This window comes from Oryctolagus cuniculus, chromosome 10 (genome assembly GCF_051225735.1).
Source record: "Oryctolagus cuniculus isolate XC-2025 breed Fujian yellow rabbit chromosome 10, ASM5122573v1, whole genome shotgun sequence".
Classification (NCBI taxonomy): domain Eukaryota; kingdom Metazoa; phylum Chordata; class Mammalia; order Lagomorpha; family Leporidae; genus Oryctolagus; species Oryctolagus cuniculus.
In genome coordinates this window covers 111,484,527-111,495,660 of record NC_142876.1, presented here as the reverse complement: position 1 = coordinate 111,495,660, position 11,134 = coordinate 111,484,527, and the positions used below count along the sequence as shown (strand labels likewise).

General features: G+C 50.3%; 1 non-coding gene across 1 annotated transcript; it reads left to right on the top strand.

Annotated features, from left to right (window-relative positions):
* The first annotated feature begins 4,766 nt into the window (after nucleotides 1-4,766).
* Nucleotides 4,767-10,857, top strand: LOC127492496 (uncharacterized). The gene is made up of 3 exons (XR_016214406.1): nucleotides 4,767-5,033; nucleotides 5,496-5,560; nucleotides 10,127-10,857. It is a non-coding gene; the product is annotated as an uncharacterized LOC127492496 (transcript).
* The last annotated feature ends 277 nt before the right edge of the window (nucleotides 10,858-11,134 follow it).

Here is an 11,134-nt window from a genome sequence, read left to right as displayed (position 1 = left end):
GAAAGCAGCAGAGGATGGCCTGAGTGCTCGGGCCCCTGCATCCTTGTGGGAGACCAGAAGCAGCTCCTGGTTTCACTGTAGCCATGTGGGGGCTGAACAAGCGGATGGAATCTTTCTGTCTCTGTCTTTGTCTCTCTCCTTCTCTCTCTCTGTAACTCTGCCTTTCAAATAAATACAACTTTAAGCAAGTAAACAAACAAAAAAAAAACCCTCCTGCTCTTGAATTTCTATTTCTGAGATGGCTTCCTGGGAAGACAACCTGAGACACTGGCTTCATTAAAATGAAAATCTTCTGCTCTTTGACAGATACTGTTCAGGAAATGAAAAGAGAAGTCATAGACTGGGGTAGAACACATCCATCAAACCTCTGGAATCCATAATACATAAAGAACTTTCACAGCTCAATAACACAAAGTCAGCCCAATGATAAAATAGTAAGTTTTTTTTAAAAAATATTTATTTATTTAAAAGACACAGAGAGAAAGAGATCTTCCACCCACTGGCTCACTCCCCAGATATTTGCAACCAGGCGGAGGCCAGGACGCAAGAACTACTCTGAGTCTCCCAAGTGGGTGCAGGGACCCATGCACTTGGCCACCTTCTGCTGCTTTCCCAGGTGCATCAGCAGAGAGCTGGATCAGTAGTGGAGCAAGGCTTACACTGACACTTTATCATTGAAGATGGCGGTTTAACCCACTGTGCCGCCGCGGCGACCCCCAAATGCTCCAAGTTTTGAATACGCTCTTCACAAAAGATACGCAGGTTTGGTCAATGAACACATGAAACCCAGTAAGGATGGAACCATGTAAAGTGGGCACAGAGCATCTTTTGGTGCCAGGAAGTAAGGAGGTTCTCAAAACAAAACAGCCAGCCACGAGGACTGCGGAGAGGAAGTCACAAGTACCCAGCAGCCACCTGAGAGACGGCCCGCAGACAAAGATGAACCTTTGCACAGCAAAATAACGAACTAAGTAATTACTTAACTGAAATATTCAATAATTAAATAATAAAAATAACTGAAACATTTAGCTAAATAACTAAGCACTTAATCTCATTAAAAATGGGATTATAGGGCCAGCGCCGTGGCTCACTAGGCTAATCCTCCGCCTTGCGGCGCCGGCACACCGGGTTCTAGTCCCGGTCGGGGCGCCGGATTCTGTCCTGGTTGCCCCTCTTCCAGGCCAGCTCTCTGCTGTGGCCAGAGAGTGCAGTGGAGGATGGCCCAGGTGCTTGGGCCCTGCACCCCATGGGAGACCAGGAGAAGCACCTGGCTCCTGGCTCCTGACATCGGATCAGCGCGGTGCGCTGGCCGCGGCGGCCATTGGAGGGTGAACCAACAGCAAAGGAAGACCTTTCTCTCTGTCTCTCTCTCTCACTGTCCACTCTGCCTGTCAAAAAAAAAAAAAAATGGGATTATAACCCAAGGTAGGAAACATAGCCTTGAGTCCATGCTGACATAAACAAATGCATGGCAGAGAACAGATCTTCCAGACGGAAGACTACCAAGTACTTTGGGGAGATTCCCTCAAGGGGTTGAAGGGAAGCCCCCCTCTCCTTAGCTGTGGGCTGTGTGTAGCGACCTCCAAGGAGGCAGCAAGGGAAGAAGGGAAAAGAGAAATCTGACAGTCACCTTCGTTAGGTCCTCAAGGTCAGCTCGCCCACCACGCCGGCAGCAGACACCTGGGCGGGGCATGTGGAGAAGGGCGTTTTCCCTCCATCGACTTCTTCACAAAAACATGGAGTCCCAGTGCAATCACCGGAAGCACGCCAGACAAATTCCATCATGGAGGACATTCTACAACACGCCCGGCCAGTGCTCAGAACGGTCAAGGTCCTCAAACAAGGGTGGGCTGGGAAATCGTCGGCCAGGAGGAGTCACGACTAATTGCAAGGTGCTATCCTGGATGGGATCCTGGACAGAAAAAGTCCACTGGGCACAAGCATGAAAGCTAAATAAACGTGGGAGTTTAGTTGATAAAAATGGTTGCTGTTGGTTTGTTAATTATAATAAACGTACCCAACGTTGTCAGCAATGGGCTAACCTGGGTTTTGGGTATATGACAATACCCTACCAGAAATTCTCACTGATTTTCTGTGAGCTGAAAGTTGTTCTAAAATAATTTTTAAAAAACCACCTGTTTAGAAAAACCAACATGCTCGCACATCATTAGCCATGAAGGGGACTAAAATTAGAAGCCAAGGAACACCACTCTGCAGACTGAACAGCTGAAACGGGAAGCATCAATAGTAGCTCACGTCGGCAAGGGAGAGCAGGGGTGTGGAACAACGGAGCTCTCCTCCCAGGCAGGAGGGAGTGTAAAATCACAAAGCCACTGGGAGAACAGTTAAACAGCTTATTTTAAAAGGATTTATTTTATCTATTTGAAAGGTAGAGTGACAGAAAAGGGAGAGACAGAGAGAGAGAAAGATCTTTCACCCACTAGTTCACTCCCTAGATGGGCAGAAGCCCACAACGGCATTTGGGTCTCCTATGGGGGTGGGGTCCAAGCTCTTGGGCTATCTCCCACTGCTTTCCTAGTACATTAGTGGGGAGCTGGAGCTCAGCAGAGCAACAAGGACTTCAATACGGGATGCCGGCGATGCAAGCTACAGCTTAACCTGCAGTGCCAGTTCTGGTTCCAGTTTGCTAAGTTTTAAATGAAGTTATAAAGTTAAAAGAATACTTGATATTCAACCCAGAAATCCCAAAGTAGATATTTACCAAAGTAAAATGAAGCTTAAGTCTGCCCAGAAGTTCATGGCAGTTTTATTCATGAAGTCCCAGAACTGGAAATAATCCAATGTCCATCAATTCGTGAAAGGTTAAGCATACTGGGGTATATTCTGTAAGGTAACATTCTTCAGCCATAAAGAGAATGGATTACTCATGGATATCACAACGTGAGTAAGCCTCAACATCATGACAAACAAAAAGAGCACGCCCTGTATGATTCCATCTATATGAAATCCCGGAACAAGCAAAAACCAATTAATAGTGATAAAAAGCCGATCACGGGCTGCCTTGGGCGGAGGGTGAGGGAGGGGCTTGACAGCCCAGTGGCCCAGGGAGCTGTCTGAGGTGAGGAAAATGCTTGCGCCGTAATTGCAGTGGTGGGGAGCCTGTACTAGAGGACTTCAGAAGGTTCAGGGACAAGGGGAATTAACAGACAAGCTATCTTGGTGCAAAAGTATTTTGAAATCAATGCATTTTTTCATAATATGTATTTCCATGAACTTTGTTAATCAAAACACACTGAGTCGTGTACTTAAAGTGAATGTATTTTGGCTGGCGCCGCAGCTCACTAGGCTAATCATCAGCCTGCAGTGCCATCACCCCGGGTTCTAGTCCTGGTTGGGGCGCTGGATTCTGTCCCAGTTGCTCCTCTTCCAGTCCAGCTCTCTGCTGTGGCCCGGGAGTGCAGTGAAGGATGGCCCAAGTGCTTGGGCCCTGCACCCACATGGGAGACCAGGAGGAAGCACCTGGCTCCTGGCTTCAGATTGGCACAGCGTGCCGGCCGTGGCAGCCATCTGGAGGGTGAACCAATGGAAGGAAGACCTTTCTCTCTGTCTCTCTCTCACTGTCTAACTCTGCCTGTCAAAAAAAAAATAATAAAAAAATTAAAAAACAAATATATTTTATTGTGTAGAATCAAGTTGATCTTTCACAAAGGAAAAGAAAAAGCACACTGCCTACCTGAACTGCACTGTTCAGGTGCTCATTGTAGAAGAAGGCCTCAGACACCACCACGGGTTCCCGTCCTGTGTCCTGGCTCATCCCCACATTCTCCGCTTGGACACTGCTTCTTCTGTGCCCAGCACGTGGAACCTCAGCGGCCTGTGTCTCACACACACATCTCACCAATCAAAAAGACGCCACTTGATGTTCCCACATGGCCGCTCCAAAGCTCCTTCAACCAGGCTCACAAACCTGCTCAGAGCAGGCGCCTGGTCTGTTCTGACATGAGGGGCCATCAGCGTGGCAGTGTCCTTACCCTTCCTGGCCTCACCACACCATCACCAACTTTGGTTCCTTTGTAAATGTCTCCCCAGCTATGGAAAGCTCCCTTTTACCGTCACCTGAGCTTGTCTCCCAAGACCCTGAGTTCAACCTGAGGGCTGCGGCATGCTCCTCCCTCTCTTGACTGGATCTGCACACCCTCTGTCCTTCATGCCACAGCCAGGGTGGGTTAATCACTGTCCGTTACCTTACACCTTTCCAGGCTCTCCCTGCCCTCAGAACGAGCCCAGAATCAAGCGGTGTCCCTGGCCCCCACTCCCAAGAGCCCCCTCAGGCTGGCACTGGCCTCCCCTCCATTCCAGAAATGGTCTGAGTTCCCACTCATATCTGGGCTTCAGCCCGTGCTCCACTGTAGTGCATCCCCTCCCTGCCCCCACCCCCAACCTGGCTGAAGTCAACTAATTGTTCAAATCTCAGCCCAAATGTCCCTCCACCCACACCTCTAGACCTAATGAGATCTGTCTATTAGTCACTCCCAGGGGACCACACCTCCCTTTCACTAACAGTTAACTAAATCAAAATTATGTATACATTTTCTCCTGTAATGATTTGGTTAATCCATCAACCAACCAATCATTTACACCTATGAACAACTTCATCATGGCAGGGCCCCATTTGACAGGCAGAAGACTAGCCCAGTAGTGATCTTCCCAATTCAAGCCAGCCTATCCTATCATGGCTCCACCTACTCTGGTCCCACCCCTGCTCTCCACTTCTGTCCAATCACGTCTCAAACTGGTGAGTGACAAAGCTATATAAAGACAATGCGCACGAAGCACAGAGCAGTCAGCTTCTTGCAGGGCTCCTGGGTGGTCACAGCCTGCTCCGTGCTCCCTCCTTCCTGCCTGGTGGGAGCTACATTGGAAGGCTGACATCAGGACCACAGCCCTGATCCTGTGGCTATTCTGAGACTCCAAACCCTCAGGCCTCTCTTCCTTGAAGGAGCTCCTTGAAGTGGTTCCTGCTTCTCAGACTTCAAGACCAGCTGCAAAGAACACCACCTCACGGAGATCAGGTACTGGTCTGGGAGTCCCCATGCAGACAGGCAGATGTTGCATTGTCCCTGTGGGGACAGAATCTTGGGAGCCCTGGAAGAGCCAGTAGGACTCTGCTCTCGGGCTGTGCTCCCCCTCCCCCATCTGTTCCTCTTCCTCTAGGGTGGGACTGTTCCTTCACTTGACCAACATTAATCTCATCTCTCCCATGAGATTACCTGTAGGAATGGGAATGAATTGGCCAGCTGAGCTCTAGGCCCGTCCCTGTGTAATATGCCCACCTCTCCTCATCCTCTGAAGCCCACAGCCTTCACACAGCCCCCTCAGCTGTGGCCCACATGCAGCCAGGCTCATGGAGGGCAGCGAGCAGCGGTGCCCACCGTGAGTGGTGCCGTGGGGAGACGGGATCTGTGTGGTGCTTGGAAAACAAGGGTGTGGTTCTGGCCCCAGCTTAATGTGCTTAATCCTCTCTACCCACTCAGATTCCTTATGGAGGGACAAAGGCCGCAGAAACAGCGTTGCTTGTGCTCCATGGCCTGTGATCAAGGTACTGCCAAATGCCTGTTGCTTTCTTTTTGATTTTTTCCTGTCTTCCCCCCTATACTTTCGGTGTTTCCTTGTGTTAACACAGAGGTCTGAATATGGCATATTATGAGACACAGCAGTCCCTGCCCTTTCTCATTTTCCCACACCTTAAGGATAATCAGCTTACATCTGAGGAAACCATTTCTTTCTTTTTTTAGAATGAACTTGTGGCTTTATTGATTTTTTTCCAGATTTTTTTTTTTTAAGAATTTATTTGAGAGGAAGAATTACAGAAGGAGGGACAGAGAGAGGTCTTCCATTTGATAGGCCACTCCCCATATGGCCACAACTGCCAGAGCTGGGCCAATCTGAAGCCAGGAGCCAGGAGCTTCCTCTGGGTCTCCCACAGGGGTGCACGGGCCCAAGGACTTGGGCCATCCTCTGCTGACCTCCCAGGCACATTAGCAGGAAGCTGGACTGGAAGTGGAGCAGCTGGGACTGCAACCAGTGCCCATCTGGGATGCTGAAGCATGAACCTGCTGTGCCAGAGCCGGCCCCTAAACAGTTTAACATTAGCTCTCATTCTGGAAATAATCTCTGCACAGTACTGATTTTTGTTTGTCATGTTAGACCGTGTATGGGCTTCCCTGCTGGCTGTAGGAGCATCAGCTCCAGTTTATCCATTCCTGTTTTCTCACCAGCACCAGCAAAGCCCTCTCTACGCCCTGACCCACCCATTCCAGCCCTCTCTCACCTTCTGCCCCACCCTACCTCCCAGAAACTCAGCTGAAAATGTCATGTTTGAGGAATACTAAGATGTCTTTTCCCCTCTCACATAATTTAAATTTTCCATGACTTTGTCTTGGATTATTTTTGCTTGCGGATCAGTAATTCCCTGAAATTCTTGTTTGAATTCCAACACCATCAAGCGTTCTATCATTTGTGCCTTCTCAGCCTAGACTGGCTCCAACCTACACTGGCTGCTCTAAGCTAGCCTCCAGCCGTCATTTTGGGGTCTCCCTTTGCCGATAACAAGCAGTTCCTTTCCTTCTTTTAAGTTTCACCCCATTTCCTGTAGCTTTTTCTTCTCTGGTTCGTTATTTTTTTAGACTAAGTTTTCTAACAGGCTCCCAATAATACATGCATTAAAAGAAAAATTGTAAAGGCCTTGCATGTGTGACAAGGATTCGTAGTGGTAGTCTGGTTGGGTATTGAATTTTGGGTGAGAAATGTGTTCCCTGAAATTCTGAAGACATTTTCCACTATCTTCTACGTTCTAATGTTGCTTTGGAGATGTCTTAGACATTCTGACTCCCGCTCCTTTCCCCTACTCTCTCCCTCTGCTCTAGGGTCTTCTGTTTGTTACAGCACTTAGAAATTTTATGGTAATATGCCTTTATTTCTCCTTATATTCTATTACCTTTCTTTTTCAATATTCTGGATTGTTGCTTTTTTCTGGGAGATATATTCAATTTTGCTTTCATGTCTTCCATGGAGATTTTAATTTCTGTTATCATATTTTAAATTTAAAAGTTCTAGTATTTGTTTTCTAAATGTTCCCTTTTAAAAGTATCTTTACCAGTATAATTGATTCATGGGTACAGCTTCCCCGCTCCTCTCTGGAGGGAATCAATTATAGAGCAGCTTTCACGTATGGCAGGAACTGCTTCCTCCGTCGGCCTTTGTGGCTTGTCTAGGTTCTCCTCTCAGGGGACAGTCTTCTGCTGTTGGCAGCCTTCTGATCGCTGCTCACTTCGAAGCTAAGTGGGAGCTCGGGGCCCATGGCTGGGGTGTGCTGGCCACGGTGCCACAGACTTCATAGGGTTGGTCTGTCTGCTGTTTAGTTTTCTTTTAGGCTGCTAAGGTTTCCCAGGCAAAGTCTTTAGTTGCTGTGCAAAGCCAGCTCTGTCACGGGTAAAGTTTCTGTAGATGTCTGTCTAGTTTCAGGCATTCTGATGATTCCATCACTTGACCCTTCACCTCTGTGTAAACCTCACACTAGCATTGTCACTGGAGCTGCATACTGCTTGATCTGTGAGGAACCAAGCACCCTCACCCTGCTCTTTTTCTGGAAGGTCTGATCATTGGGTAGCTGTTATTAAATTGCTCTCCAAAACCTCTTTATACGGAATATCCTGGATCTTTTCATCTTTGCCACTTTAATAGATGCATGATAGTATCTCAGTTTTTTTTGATTTAAATTGTTTTGTTAATATGTGAGGTGTAGCATCTTAGATGTATACAGACCTTTTGTTTTGCTCATTTTGCAGACTGCCTGTGACTGTTCGCTATTTTCTCCTATTGGGTTGCTCCTTGCATATCTGGGGTTTATGGACTCTGCTTGCTTCAGCTAGTTCAAGGCAGCCTCCCCACCTCCATTTCTGGGGGTGCATCTAGGCCAAGAAAGGGGAGAGGGTTCACGTAGAGTTATGCAATCGGAAAGGCTGCCGTGGCCCTCAGGGCGTGCTGCCACTCACGCCATCTCTGCACTGGTGTCTGGTCACTGACTCTTGCAGGTCAGATGGAGTCCTCAGAGTCCTACCTGCGAGGCCCCCTGCAGGCCCCAGACCCCTTCTAGCTCACCCACGCCTCTGGGCTGCATCACAGCCACAGTGGGCTACGGGACTGAGTAGTGGAGGGTAGATGCAGATGGCTCTGAAGGGTCACTTAAGCACTATTCGACGGGTCGATAAAGCGTAGGCTTCCCATGCCCTGGGTCTCCCATGATTCTGATTTCTGATGCTCAAACACTGAGACTTTAACCTTGTATCTATTATTCTGTCATCTGTCCCTGAATTCTTCTTTCATGCTCCAGACGTGGGCACGACTTGTGTCTCTTTGTGATTCTGCCATTCCCTGCACGCAGATATGTTGTCAGAGGAGCTGCACACAGGGCTGTTCACGGCCACAAAACCCCACAGAGCACACGTCTGTCTCACACCCTTCCCGTCCGGGCTGAGACTGACGGGCTTGTAGAGTGAAGGGAGGCAAGTCATGTGGCTGTGAGTTTTCCTAGCCGAGAACCTGGGTGAGGGCAGGGGCAGGAGGGTGGGCAGGAATGCCCCCCTCAGGTGTCGCGTGATCTTGGCTTCTTTTTCCCCATGATCACCTGCACCATTTTTTTCTCCCACACTCCCTGCCCTGGAGACTGATTTAGCCCCGACTCTTGCCCTAGAGCTGCCCTCACAAATTCTCAGGGACAGCCTTGCCCCGGGCAGTTACAATGGCCTCATGACAGACATGCCGTGTCCCACTTAGCAGCCCCAGCAGGCTGCTCCCGCCTTGGTTTTCTTCCCCAAGGGGTCTGGATGCCTCCTCTTGGTTTTCCTCCCTGGCTTTTCTTTGAATGCTATGCGTGTCCCAAAGGGCCCTCTCACATCCCTGGCTGATCTGTGCCACCAGGGCAGAGTTGACAGGTCTGTGCAGGCGACTCCAGGTCCAGACTGTGCGCCAGACTCACAGGGCTAAGGAGTCCTCAGCATCTCGGTATGACCAATGTGACACTGAGCACCTCTCCGTCACCCACTCTTGCACGCCTCCCTTGATCCCTACCTTGGGAAATGGCTTCCTGCCCTTCCCTGGTGGTTAGAGGGCAGAGAGTTCCCGCCACACAAATAGCGTCAGGAGATAGACACTGGATGTGGTCTCAGAGTCCCCTGCCCAGCAGTCACCAGGCCACAGAGGGCTGCTTTGGGAAGGGGGGTCCCTGGCTCTTGTCACTTTTCCTCAGGTCCCTCAAATCTCCTGTCCCTGGGCATGCCCACTTCCTGCCTAGTCCCCACATTACTTTCTGAAGTCCAGCTGTAATGACATCACCTCATTGCTTAAAATCTTCCAGTAGCAAAAAAAGGAAAAGTCAATCTTCCAGTAGCCTTGCTTGGGGCCAGAACAGCTTAGCTGAGAAGTGTCTGGAGGGGCTTGCCCCTTCCTGCTATCCATCTTGGCTCTCCTTCCTCCAGCATCCCCTGTACTAAGGTCCCGGCTTATGTTACAAAAACATAAAAGCTGTTTTGTTACAGCAGAACAAGTCTGACCTCCCCCCACCCATACAGGCTGGAATGCACACTTGGGCCAGGCACTCAGCTAAGCAGTGCCTGTAATGAGCAGGGGTCGGCACACCATGATACTGCTTCGGGACAAAGTGAACCGAGGCGCAGGGAGCTGAAACGACGCATTCTGCACCCAGAGCCACCTCTCTTGTCTCCCCCCAGTTCTGCACTTCCTGACCTGTCGCTCGCGAGCCTCACTGTATGTCTCTGTTGGGTCTCTCATCTTGTCTGCTGAAGTTTACGCTAAGTGAGGGCAAGCACCACGCCATTTATTCAACAATCTCTCCAGTGCACTCCCAACTCCATTCACTCCTCGGTCACATGCAGGCTGCAATATCCAACAGACAAGGCCGTTGCAGGGACCACATGGAATCATGGGAAGTGCTGAGCCCTGAAGGGGTCCTGGGCAGAGCTGACGGCCCACATGCAAGGGCTTGTCTTGTGGCCCTCCCTCTATTTGCAGAGCCATCCCTTAAGTGCCTTCCTGTTCTCCCTTCCCCAAAGGCTTTTTCCTCTTCTCACTCTGTTTCTCTCTGTAGGTTCTGCTGCGCTTCTGAGGGAGCCAGGCCACTCGGGTGTGCGACAGGAAGCCCCCACGGAAGCAGATGGTTCCCCAGGGCCAGCCCAACCCACAAAACCCGTGGCTTACGTGAAACCCATGAGAATCCAGACCCGGGCGTACGCACGCACAGCTCCTCCTGCAGGAAGAGGCCAGAGAGGCAGAGGCCACCCTGCAGGAAGAGGCAGCCTCAGCAGGGCAGGCCCTCCAGAGGGAGCAGGTCGGCACAGGCAGCTGAACCACACCGAGGAGCCACGCCACCCCGTCAGACCAGCAAGCAGCCTGGCCCCACTCTTCACTGTTCCTGAAGCTACAGCGCAGGGAGACCACAGCCTCCACCCCGCCCAGGAGCACAGGCCTGCCCTGGAGCAGCCGGCGCCACAGGTCTATCTGTGCATAGGTTTCAGCCCCTTAGCTGGCTCAACCTTGCGTATCAGGCAGACCGCCTCCGGCACCCACGTGTTCGGACTTCCGGTGTTCTTTACCAATGTCTTCCACTGACCTGGCTCCTGCCATAGCCTTCCTTTCTCTTCCCTGGCTCTTGCTAACCAAATCCAAAACCCATTGCTGCCCTGCCCCTCTGGCCCCTCCTCTAAGTTGTTCTGTCCTAGGGAGTCCCCACTCCCTCCTCCCAGATCCCAACCCAGCCGTCCTCTGCTCCCCACGCCCTGTCCTGCCTGTGCTTTATTAAAGATGCATGTGTGCTCAGAACTCCGTGCCTGTGAACGTGAAGTCAACAGTGTCCCCTTGTGCGGCCGGACGTCTTAGAATAGGGGACACAACGAAACAGAGAAGGTGCACGCGAGGAAATAAGTCACAGGGCATTCAGAAGACTTTTTCCAGAGTATAATTAATACCCTCAGAGTACTCACATACAAAGCCAGCTAGACACACTTGGGGCAAGGGGCAGGACTGTCGGAACACGAAATTTGTAGTTAGATAGGACTCAGGAGCCAATCAGCAGCAGAGGGAGCCTGCTGGAACAAGG